At 39.1% G+C, this 11696-nt stretch overlaps 1 long non-coding RNA gene across 1 annotated transcript; it reads right to left on the bottom strand.

Moving 5' to 3' along the window:
• Nucleotides 1-253: 253 nt before the first annotated feature.
• On the bottom strand, nt 254-11392 carry LOC142601305 (uncharacterized). The gene is made up of 5 exons (XR_012834907.1): nt 11317-11392; nt 10839-10880; nt 10119-10238; nt 6434-6534; nt 254-3265 (listed from the first exon to the last, which is right to left on the bottom strand). It is a non-coding gene; the product is annotated as an uncharacterized LOC142601305 (long non-coding RNA).
• Between the last annotated feature and the right edge of the window lie 304 nt (nt 11393-11696).

The raw sequence follows: 11696 nt of genomic DNA, 5'->3' as shown, positions 1-11696 counted from the left end.
AACTTCATGAGGTAATGAATATAGAACACGAAATCAGAGGGTCCTAGAAACACCTTCGTTTCCTTTGTGAATGACATAATAAAAGAAGATTAAATGAAAAGGCTTAGCTAATACAGCACCAATATATTTCTATGGCAAATTAGCTCCGTCCTACCGCTATTTGGTCCTTGGGTGAAGGTAATGAAACAACAGACTGGGCCTGGTTTAATGTGTCATTACCTTTATTCAAGAGCTAAACGGTAGCATCACAATTCCAACAAAACATTTACATTAAGTCTGAAATGCTCTGGGGGACACAGTGCTCTTCAGAGCATGAAAGCTTGTAAAGGCACAGCGACCAGCTCTAACTTTACTATTTTTGAGGCACGGTACCCAAATATTAGTTCAAAGTTCCTTACATTCATTTCAGACAAGCACCCCGGGAGTGTGGTCTTCTCTTCAAATTGAAACTATTTGCTCCTGTGCATAGCCTACTAAATTTAATTAGAAAATCCTGGTAGACCAGCAGGACAAAATTTCCCTTCCTTCCTATTTTCTCATTCCACAATCTATCACCTAGAGTAATTAGGACCAGTGAGGGATCATCTTCACTGGATTAACCTTAACTAAATTGTATGCATTCAACATGTGCTCTTTTGATTAACTTGAGCCTGGACTGCTGCCTGTGGTACACCCACCTTGTAATTCTACACACTTAATTAATTTCAGATGAACAGCAAAAAGGATAAGTTTAATTCTCCAATTAATAAACTGATATTAGTTAATGTATTTTAGCTTAACTTTTAATTTTATTCCTGTGCGGGGATAGGAAAAACAGAAAATAAGAAAGAGGTGGAAGTGAGCAAGCTCTGCCAATAAACTTGTAACGACTTTTCAGGGCCTGATCCTGCAACAGTCTAAGCAGATAATTTTCCCCCTGACAAGGAGAGGAATTTTGGCCAAAGAATCAGTCCCTACATTTAAAGTATAAAATGCAATAGGCAGGAACAGGATTTTTTTTTTCTTTCAAAATGATAAATAAGCATTATTTAAAACCTCCTCACCTTAACTCAGTTTTCCATATGGTTTCACTCATGCGTGGGTTTTCCTCGTTATTAAAAAAAAAAAAAAAAATAATGTCACTGGCTATGGGCCCAATCCTCCAGGCCTTAGTCCCACAAGCATATTTTTCTCTTCTCTACTGTCATGGGGAGCTGCCTAAAAGAGCCTTGTCTTGCATGCGTTTGCCCAGATAAGTAACTCTGCTTTTGAATCTAGCCCTAGTGAATTCAATAGTATTCATCAGAGAAGTTGAATTACTCATGTAGAAAAATATTTGCAGGAATAGGCCCTAAAAATATTACTGGAAACACAAAGAAACATCCAAAGCAAGACAGGAGGAAAATACTGCTCCCTAGTTCTTTTGGATCAGAATTAACTCAGACGGTAATTATAAAGCAGGGCTCTTACTCTCCTCTGAGCAAATTGCAGCGAATACTGAGTTTCTCGCTTTTAATGTGTAGCTCTGCTGAAGTTTCTCTCCGACGTTGGTAAACGCATGGTTTCAGTAAAATTGCTAGGATTAAAGTGAAATCTGCATTTAAGTATTTTGCTGAAATGGAGATTGGCTGTTCGGCATCTTTCAGGATTGAGTATTGAGTGAGAGCAAAATCAAGTTCACAGAAAACAAGATATTTCCAGTCAGATGTGTTTTTTAAATTAATTCTGTCTCCATAAAATCATTCACTGTTTTTCCTCTACGGAAATCAATATTCTAACAAACGCTGCCAGAAACCAATATTAGATATATAATTCTATTGATGGTATCTCTAAGGTAGCTGTCACCACTTTTGTTTGTGCACGGTTTCTATTACCTGCTGGTACTTGATTTTTCTACTAATAAGAATAAAACCAAATAGCCGTAGGCAATAAGATGACCTAGTAAGATTTTCTTTTTCCTAATTACTATTTGATTTCTTCATGAAATCATCAAATGGTATTTTGTTATACATATGTATTCATTATAAATTAACATTTGTCTGCTGTTAAGAGATGGTGAATTATTCGCTGTTGATTGATTGATAGCCTTTCAAAAATCATGGGGAAATTTATTGGGTAAGAGCATTAGATAAAATTTTCAAAGCATCTAAATAGTTAATGAGTCTTTGCCTCTCTGCAAAAGGTACTTTGGCACCCTAATCAGTTTGGTAATCTCCCAAGTCATGTGGATACCTTTGATGCTTTTACCTCCCACTTGCAATTCTTTAAAAAAAAATCAGACAAAACAGTTTGCATAGTAAAATCCCTTATGAGAAGGGAGGAAGTAATGATAGATAGTCTTTAAGTAAAATTGTCGGCATTTTGGGTCATTTTTAAAACCACAGGACATGAACGCGTGCAATTCCTGCCAAATTTCCCCCGTATTTCCTTTGACTATATTCATTTCAAGTAAACAATATAATAAGCTTACATTTTTAAGGGCCTGTTTACAAACATCTGGAAAGATGCAAAGAATACTCATGATATGGAAAAGAAAACCAACCGAGAGTGCAGAAGATGAAGCCTTGCTTAATACTGACTTACCTCGTAGCCAGTCAGTATGCGAGATCTTATGCCCGAATACATTGTTTTTATTAGTGTCAAGTACTTGATTTAAAGTAAGACCTCGTCACCTTAGAGAGAGATATTTTTCCTGGGGTGTATGCGCGTATCTATTTATCTATCGAGTGTGAGTATGTATATACACACACCTAGCAGTAGGCCTGGTTAGTGTCGGCTTGACTGAGAGAGGATGTTAGTAATTACTATTTCTCTAAACACTACTTTAGCAGAGTTTAGTGTATCAGCTGGCTTCTGCTGCCAGAGGACCCGTGCTGCCTACTGGAAGCGGCTGCAAAGCCAAAAGCCGCAACAGGGGCTGTGTCCATCCCCACGGAGCTCAGTGGCTTTTTGCTGTTGATTCAAGAGAAAGAGATTTTGCTCGGCTATTTTTCGGGGTGCCCGTGGGCGGTGGGGAGAGTCTTTGGGTGAGGGACCCCAGGGCTGGTGCTGGGCTGGTGTGTCCCAGGTGGGAGAGAGCAGGGAAGCAGAGCCGTGCTCATGCCACAGATGCCCGCTGAGCCGGAGCTGTTGGTCACGGGGGAGAAATTAAGCTTCGGCTGATGCTGAAAATAGCAGCAATGGCACTTCTGCCAGAGCTGGAACTGTCCCCCCACCTGCACAGGGACGCTTTTGGAAAGGACGTCCTCTGGTTGCTTCTTTGTGAATGTGTTTTCAAGGGATCACGCTGAAATAAGGAACACGAGCTGTTAATAATCTAGGAACCAATGCTGCAAACTCTTGCACAGTTATCTTGCCCTTTCGCAGGCAACATTTATCCTGTTTTACAAATAGACTGAGCGAGGTTCTCTTGCATTAACACTAAGACAAAAAACAGCCTGCATGCGTCAGTGGTAGAATGAGTCCATATTAAGAATAGCTTCTGGTCTTACATTTTATGAGCCCAGTAAATCAAGAGCATTAAGGACAAATATGACATTGCTGTTTCACACAGCGTCTGCGACACAGAAATTTTCACGTGCAAGAATAACTGAGAAAAAAAATTAGTAAAATGTATCTTCCCCCCCCCAATTTATTATTTTATCTTTAGGTCACTTTTTAATCTCTCTGAGATTAAAAGATTAGCTCTGAGGAGTTCCCTGAAATAACGGTTATGGGTTTTGGAGGTTTTTTTTTTTGTGTGTGTGGTCTCTATAGTACCTTTCCCATGAAAAGAAAAAAATTTGCCTGGTGATATACTTCACAACACACGCCCTTCACATTTTCTCTATATGCGTTGATTTTCTAAAACAGTTCTTAAACCCTTCTTTACGTGCTTGAGAGCTTTCCATAGTATATCACCAGCTGGAATGTTATACACATTTAATTTTTACCTTGAAGTATTCTTACATCAAATCATTAATCTCTATTGTTCAGTTTTGACTATAGTATTATTAAACAGTCTATTAAGTAAAAAGAAATGTAGGGAATGTATAAAAAGGCACAGTATTATTCTGATGACAGCTTCCTGGTGGTCCATCATATATAAAACTAGCTATTAGGAATACGTTTCAAACTGGCACCATAACACATATTTCATAGTTGTTAAATTTAATTGTATAAATAGTTACTGACTGTATTTGGACTGTTTTAAAAAAATGAATGTGTAATAAATCACCTAATGAAAAAAATTCATGGAACATTGTCAGCTACCACAACTAGGAGACAACCTCCAGTTTTTGTCAATAGTATCTACAGCAATTAGCTCTGATATTGAGCAAAATTAGAACTTGATCCTTCAAGCATTTATACACACGGGTAGTCCCACAGGGACCAATCAATATCCTCTGTAGTCATGGAAATATTTGCGTGCATATGGTCAATCATAAGTATGTGTTTTTCAGGAAAGGGGTCTATTTTTCTAACAGTGAGTCATTTTTAGGGTTCAGTCCTGTTTTCCCTAAATTTTGGCAAAACAACCCATGTTAGTAGGAGTAGGCTTTTGGGCAAATGCAAAATAAATTCTGAGAGCAGTAAACATATTTTTCCTTTTAGTGCAGTGACTGCTCTTAATATTAAACCCTATACTTGACATGAATAACCACCCAGCAGGGTGATACAGAATACAGGATAACTCAGGCATTAAGTGATTTTTCTGCAGCCTACATGGTGCTTTCAATATTGACACGTGCTCTGCATACTTCCAGTTGTTTTCGTAAAAGTAAACGTGATGCCTTGGTTCAGTACAGAGTATTCTTGCATTGGGCAAGAGCTAGTGAAATGCAGTGCCTTTTACATCAGACTGTTTCTAAGCTCTAATGTAATTGGTACTATTTATTGAATGACTTCCACCGAAGGTAGAGGAAAGATAAAGCTGCTGCTTTCAATTAGGCAATCAAGAATGTAAAAAAGGAAAGCTGTAGATCTGGGATGGAAATCATTATATGTGATACACCATGTCAAACAACAATAGTGTTTGTGCTAATCACATTTTAGAAGACTGCTCTCGTACTTGATTTTACTACAAAATGGAAAACAATGAACAATAAAGTCTGCTGACCTCTCCCGAACCGTACTGTTTAATCAACTCAGTTCTAAATCATTGTTGGCTGAGACAGTAATCCAACATGCTAGCTCCAACAGATTCCCTGCCATCACTATTTAAGAAATCAATATTGAAGGTAAATCAAACTCCTACTAAGAACTCTGCAGTAATGACAACCTGATACCCACCCAGCTATCAAACATCGTGGCTTGCTTTAAATTCGTCTGTTGCATTCACAGTCATAGGGATCAAAGCTACAGCTTTTGGGCCAGGGACTTTTAAGAGACTCCACCTAGCAGATGGCTCGGCTCTCAGTGGCCACTTAGGGGCTGAGACCTTCCAGCTCTGGGTGCCGTTGAGGACTGAGCGTTCTGAAAATACGTCTCAGCCATACGAGAACCTCAGAGATCCCGTTCTCCGTAGCAAACGGAGAGGGCTGCGTCCTCCCTGGCATTGCCTGGGAAATAATGGCAGTCCTATTTCCAAAATGCCCATTCAGCTGACATGCCCCCCACCCCCACTTCCCCTGGGCGACTTCCCTGCCTGGCCCTGCCCTCCTCCAGAGGGGGTCCCCAACCCTGCCTACCTACCCCAGAGGAGTTCCCTGCCCCATGTGGGTCAGCCCGTGGCATCGCCAGCTCCAGAGCGGCAGGCACCCCCACCTCCCCTGCCCTCGCAGGGGCAGGCGCTATGCGTGCAGGTACCATTAACAGTCAGTGTGATGGGGGCTCCAAATCCCTCGCAAATGTCACCAATAATCTCCAAATCAGGGCAATACAGAGAGCAGCCTGACTACAAAGCCAGCAAGGGACAAACTGGTATTTAAATATCAGTAGGAAACATGCTGTATGGTTGCTCATGGAAATTGGCAGCTAGTGAATTAATCAACGTGAATCCATTAAGCAAGAGGTAGGAGTTGGATGATCTTTATAAATTATTAGAACTAGAAGAGGTTTATCTGTCTGGCTGCTTCTCCTTGAAAAACTTGTGAGACAGTGTAAGTCTTTTTGTCTGTTATCTTAATTAGATCCTCCAGTCTTATAAAAGATAGTACCTCTGAGAGAAAACCACATGTATAAAATAAAAATATACATTTTGCTCCTGTACAGGTAACCACCAAAGTGATTAAACCTTTGTAAAGTCATTAACAACATTCATACACGATTAAGTTTATGAGATCTTAATTACTCAAGATACCAGAACATCACGCACTTTCAGTTAGCTATTTTAGCAAACGTGCAACAGCAGTATCTCAACATAATGACTTTATTTGGCACTCTTATTTTCCAGAAGTTTTTGTTTTGTTTTGTTTTGTTTTTCCTTTTCATGACCATTTCCTATAAACAGATATATTATAAGTAACATACTTACACTTCAGGAATGTCTTCATTTTTATCCTGGCATTCACATCTGTCCTTGTTTAATGCTCTGCTGGTGGTCTGGCTCCATGGTATGCCCACTGCAATGTTCATCTTAAACAATATTTACATTGATTAGGGACCCCAGTGCACTAGAGGCGCTTATTAGAAAATGAACACAATATCCTGGGATAACAGCGAACATCTAACTGTTTTCTTTGTGAACCTCTATTAATGTATTGTTTAAGTGTATAAACAATTGCCTGTCAAAATGGTAAGGTGACAGAGAAGAATGCTGTGTGAATGTATAATATAAAACACACTGTGTGCAAAACATGCAGTTAATAAACATGCAAGGAATGGGCACAGTGACGCATTTTTATTCAATTATAGTAGTATCTGTTGCAATTCTGAACACTTTCTTTTATGTGTATGCACAGTAAAACCCTGTCCTGCCACTAAAATCTCGTAAGCTCAATAAATAAAACATAAAATTGGAGCAGGAAAACATATTTGTACAAAGAAAACTATGTCAGGATTAAATATTTTGCCTACATAGCAAAATATGCTTGTGGCAAAAAATTGAACCCTTACTCTGTGATGGTGAGGGAAACATCACACGTTTGAAAAACAAAACAAAACAAAACAAAACAGTGATTACAAATTCAAATTAGTCATATGAACAAAATTACATCTGTGCTATTGCTTTCCTTGACATGGGCAGTATATGTTAGCACTGAGTAATTTACATCTGACATAAATAGCCGTAGAGGAGAGTGTATGAGCATAGTGTGATGGCCATCTTCCCCAAGTGTCCTGCCAATAAAAGTGGTTAATAATTTCCTAAGCTACGAGACCCTGCCTGCAACCCCATTATTTTTTGTGTATTAGCAACACGTTTCCCAATTTGTTCACTTACCTTAAGGCAATTAACATGAGGCCAAGTCCCAACTAAGGAAGGTGGTTTGAAATGTTTGCTCAAATTATAGATCAAACCCCATGCTTGATTACTCCACCATTTTTAACTTGTCCTGCATAAACATGGGGGGATACAGATTGTCCTTACTCCAGTAGTTTGTTAATATGAGTGATGAAAATATCCTTCCCTAGTGAAGACGCACCAGTGATGGTCTGCTGCTTTGGGCAGGGAGTGCAGAAGCACAGTATGGAGAACATCTGCGAAGATACATGTCCCCCCCGCTTTGCTCTGATAGCTCCTTAATATTCAAGATACATTACACTTGCTCTTTTTTCTGTAGGTTAGGGGCTGGACTGAATTCTATGAAGTGATTTTGAGAATGAGAGTGAGACCAGTCTGGAGCATGTTGTCTCTGTGGGATGGCCCAGCCCAAATTGGGAATTGGGTACTGCATTTTGTTCTGGATGTGAGGGGGTCCATGGAAGCCTAGAGGTCTTTTCTGATTGTGAGGGCCTGAGTTAGTTAATTTGGAAATATTCCACTGAGCGGTGCTATGGAAAGTCATGACAAAGCCCTAGTGAAAGTGGGCTAAGAAAAACCAGAAGGCCAATTAGCCTGGGCATATTGTTTGAAAAGGTTTCAGTACAACCCCAGTCCTTCAGTTGGGAAGGTATTCATCAGGGGTCACTAGAGAACAGGGAGCACAGAGACGGTACGAGGTAAGAGCACAGATACAGAGGGCATCTGAGCCTGAACAACTGATTTTCTTCTCTCCTGAAATCTAGTGCTTTCATATCTATCAACAGAAAGGTTTAAAAAAAATCCAAAGTTTTGATTCTTGTAAGTAAGTCCATATCTGCCAGGAAGAAAGGGTGCCTGCTGTAACTGTTGAGCACATTTCATGTGAACCTTATTTGGACGTTCAGGAACACTTGGAGCCCACGCGGAGGAACAAGCCACAAGGAGTCGGGGAGGAGGGATGGCAAGTAAGAGTGTTGTGAAGCTCAGCATTCATCAGGGATTTTTGTCTCCTCTAAGATCAGCTGCTTCTGTCTCCAGTTGCACCCTCCAAGCACGACAAGGATCCATGTCGTTAAGGGGCTTTGTGCCTATCCTGGAGGGGGCAGCCCTGAGAGCAGCAGGGTTTGAGGTGTGCAGAAAAGGTGTTTTAGTTACTCTTAGCCGAGAATCACGACAGTAGAAAACACAAAGTCCTTTCTTACTATAGCTTACAAATTTGGGCCTTTTATACATACAATCTATGTGCACATACCTGTTGAAGTCTGCACAAAAGCTCATCAATATGTAACTATCTTAGCAAAACTCTTGTGCTGATTTATTAGCTGAGGAGTAACACGCATTCCTCTGCTCTTTATTAAAACATTGTCGATGTTGATGGAAAGGAAGATATTTCATTTTCAGAAAAGGAAGAAAAAAAACCCCAACCCTGAAAAATATCCTAAGTAAAAAGGTCCCTTTTTGAATTAAATGGTGTTCTAGTTCTACAGAATCCTGTACTTAGCACCTCAACATTCCCAAAAACTCAGGGATGGGAAAGAGCAGTCATTAAATGCTGTGAACCAAAAGAAAGTTTACATGTACAAAATGTCACTTTACTGTGGCATATGAGTAAGAAAACATCTGTCCGAAAAAGTGATTGATTCTGACATATGTGAAGTAGGTATAAGCAAATAAAAAGTGATCCCTCTAAGTCCTGTTTTGCAGCATTGGTTAAATGTGTAAAATAAATGCAAGCTGTATATTTAAGATGCAACACAAATTAAATATGGTTGTGTTCAATTCGTCTCTGAAATATGAGATCTACCGCCACTTTTTTGTGTCCCAGAAGCTCTCCAGGACTGTTTTATGAACTCTTACTAGTTTATTTTTTAATATTAAAAGATGGAAAAAGGCCTCTTTCTGTTTCACTGTTCTCTACCAGTGAATCATGGGTCCCTTGCTACTCTGAGAGGAAAGTTTTTTTAGTAATTCTGGAAATAAACCTACTGCTGAGTCAGCATCACGGCTGAAAATGAAAAGTTTCATATGAAGAAACACATTAGAAATAATAAGTAATGGTGTATCTCTTAGCCTACCCCATTAAAATTAGCTGGTGTGTCAGGAGCTGATTTAGCAAGTGCCGTATATACTGGACATGAGAAATACGTCTTGTATATTGTCAGGATGAAAAATCAGGTTCATTTAATAGCAAAGAGAAGAAAAGAAATTGAGCTAAAATGCAGAGTTGTGATGGAAGCAGCACTAAATATTTTACTCACAATGGCACTCCACTCCATAATACTTAAAAGTAAACCTAAAGCAGGTCAATATGAAAAGATTTTTGTTTTCAGTTTTCTCTGCTAGGTGACTTTCAAATAAGCAGTTTTAATAGCATTTCTCAATCAATGTGTACTTACAGATAAACCAGTGGGATTTTGTTACTCTGTTTATCTGGAATTCTAGCTTTTACGGAGAAAATAATTGGAAACAAAACATTTCCCAGCAATCAATCTTTTCTTTCTGATTTGCTAAACATGTCCATATGTAGTTATTGCTTGTATTTGGAAGATTGGTAGCAGTTTTAGAGGAGAAATATGCTACAATTGCAAATTCAGGTAGTCATCTGGCAGTCGTAGGGGGAAGCCTTTGTATTTTTTTTTTGGTAAAGAGAGCTCAGTAATTTACTGCTACTTATACCTTAATATTGAAGAACATTTTTATGGCATATTTTTTAGTCTGTTAGAAAAATTGAGTTGTTTTTTCCAATAGTACCCAGTACCTTGCTGCGGATGTGAAAGCTGCTCTGTCCTTCCCCTCTGCGCCTCTGGGCCTGATTCTGCCCTGCCGATTCTCCGCAGCTCACCTCTGCAGCCGCGGCGGCATCACCCCTTTGTCTGCTCTGAAATTGGAAAGAATTTTTGCCAGTGACTTGTCTTCAGAAGATCCAAAGCCCAGTGAAATAAATATGAGTGTTAAAACTGATTTTAATTTAATTTGAGCCTGAGTCAGCTCAGAAAGAATAAAGCAGCCTCTGATAGGCAGAATTTCTTAAAATATTGCAGATCTCTGATTATATTTTGAGTTTCTAGCTGAGGGAAATGCTCCATTGTTGCATGAAGTCCCTCCTGACCGTGCAGAAGCTATTCACTGAAGTCTTTCACTGTCTTTATTTGTCTCTTTTCTGCCTTTAAATACCTCACCGAAAATTAGACCTGAGGCTTACTGAAGCCTTCTACAAATACATAAATATTTCCCACTAGTAATAACACGGTACTAAATATTGTAATGACTCTACATTAAAAGTGTCACTGTGACACCATGCGTTTTAAGCTAGAAAATTTTCGCAGAGGAGGAGAAACCATTAGTACTAAAATAATGTGCTTGTTAAATAATTTTACACAGGAGTATCAAGAATCATAGTTTTAAACCCCTTAACATTACTCTTCCCTGGGACTTGTTACTAGCAAGTGTCACTACGAAAGATAATGAAAAAACTTACTGTAAAACCTCCGAGACATTTTCCTTTTCTTCCTCTCTCTCACTGTAGCATGAATATGTGGTGAAAAGTCAGAATTGTGCAGAAGAAAAATATTCCAAGACACTGTAAAAGCGCCTTTTCCTTCCCCACAGCCCAAGGGAACACTGACTATTTCAATAATCAGTGCGAACTTTTTGGTTATGATTTCTATTTCCTTTCTCTGTCTCTCCCTCCCTCTCAATTTTTTTCCACCATCGTGTGAGTATTACTGTTTTCTCAATAAAGGAAGTAGACGAGCTGCGTGACAGCATTTATTTTAAGAAAACACAAAATGTGTATTAAAATGAGAGGTAGTTTATAAAGAAAATATCGGGCGGGAATTACAATCAAGAGAGGGGCAGAAAGATGACCAATACTACAGGAGAGCAAATTATAAATACTGAGCTTTTGCTCAACATGAAAAGCAGCACCTACAGAGAACAAATTCCATGCATTTTACCTTCACCCCAGCTTCACCAGGGATCAGTGCTCAGACGTGAATAACCGTGGATTATCGTCAGTATAATGGAATCCTGCAATTTACAAAAAGGAGCAGGAAAAATGGACTTTCGCTAGAACTTTCATACTTTTCAGTCAACCTTTACTAGTCAGACATATGGACTATGTTAGCACTTCAGGTTACTGGCCCAAAGTCAACCTTGAAAATTAATTTCCCAGAAATATAGAAAATGCCATTTTTCACACCTTGGATAGAGAAGGCCCAAACAAGTAAAACTAAAAGCATTCAAATACTAGATTTGACTTAGTTGATTTCCTCTGGAATAGCAGCTCTATCAGCATGACAGAAATTTTTGTATACAGAGGCATGTGACCCATCAC

Source organism: Balearica regulorum, chromosome 3 (assembly GCF_011004875.1).
Source record: "Balearica regulorum gibbericeps isolate bBalReg1 chromosome 3, bBalReg1.pri, whole genome shotgun sequence".
NCBI classification, from domain to species: domain Eukaryota; kingdom Metazoa; phylum Chordata; class Aves; order Gruiformes; family Gruidae; genus Balearica; species Balearica regulorum.
The sequence above is the reverse complement of the archived record's forward strand: the minus strand, read 5'-3'. Positions and strand labels throughout refer to the sequence as shown.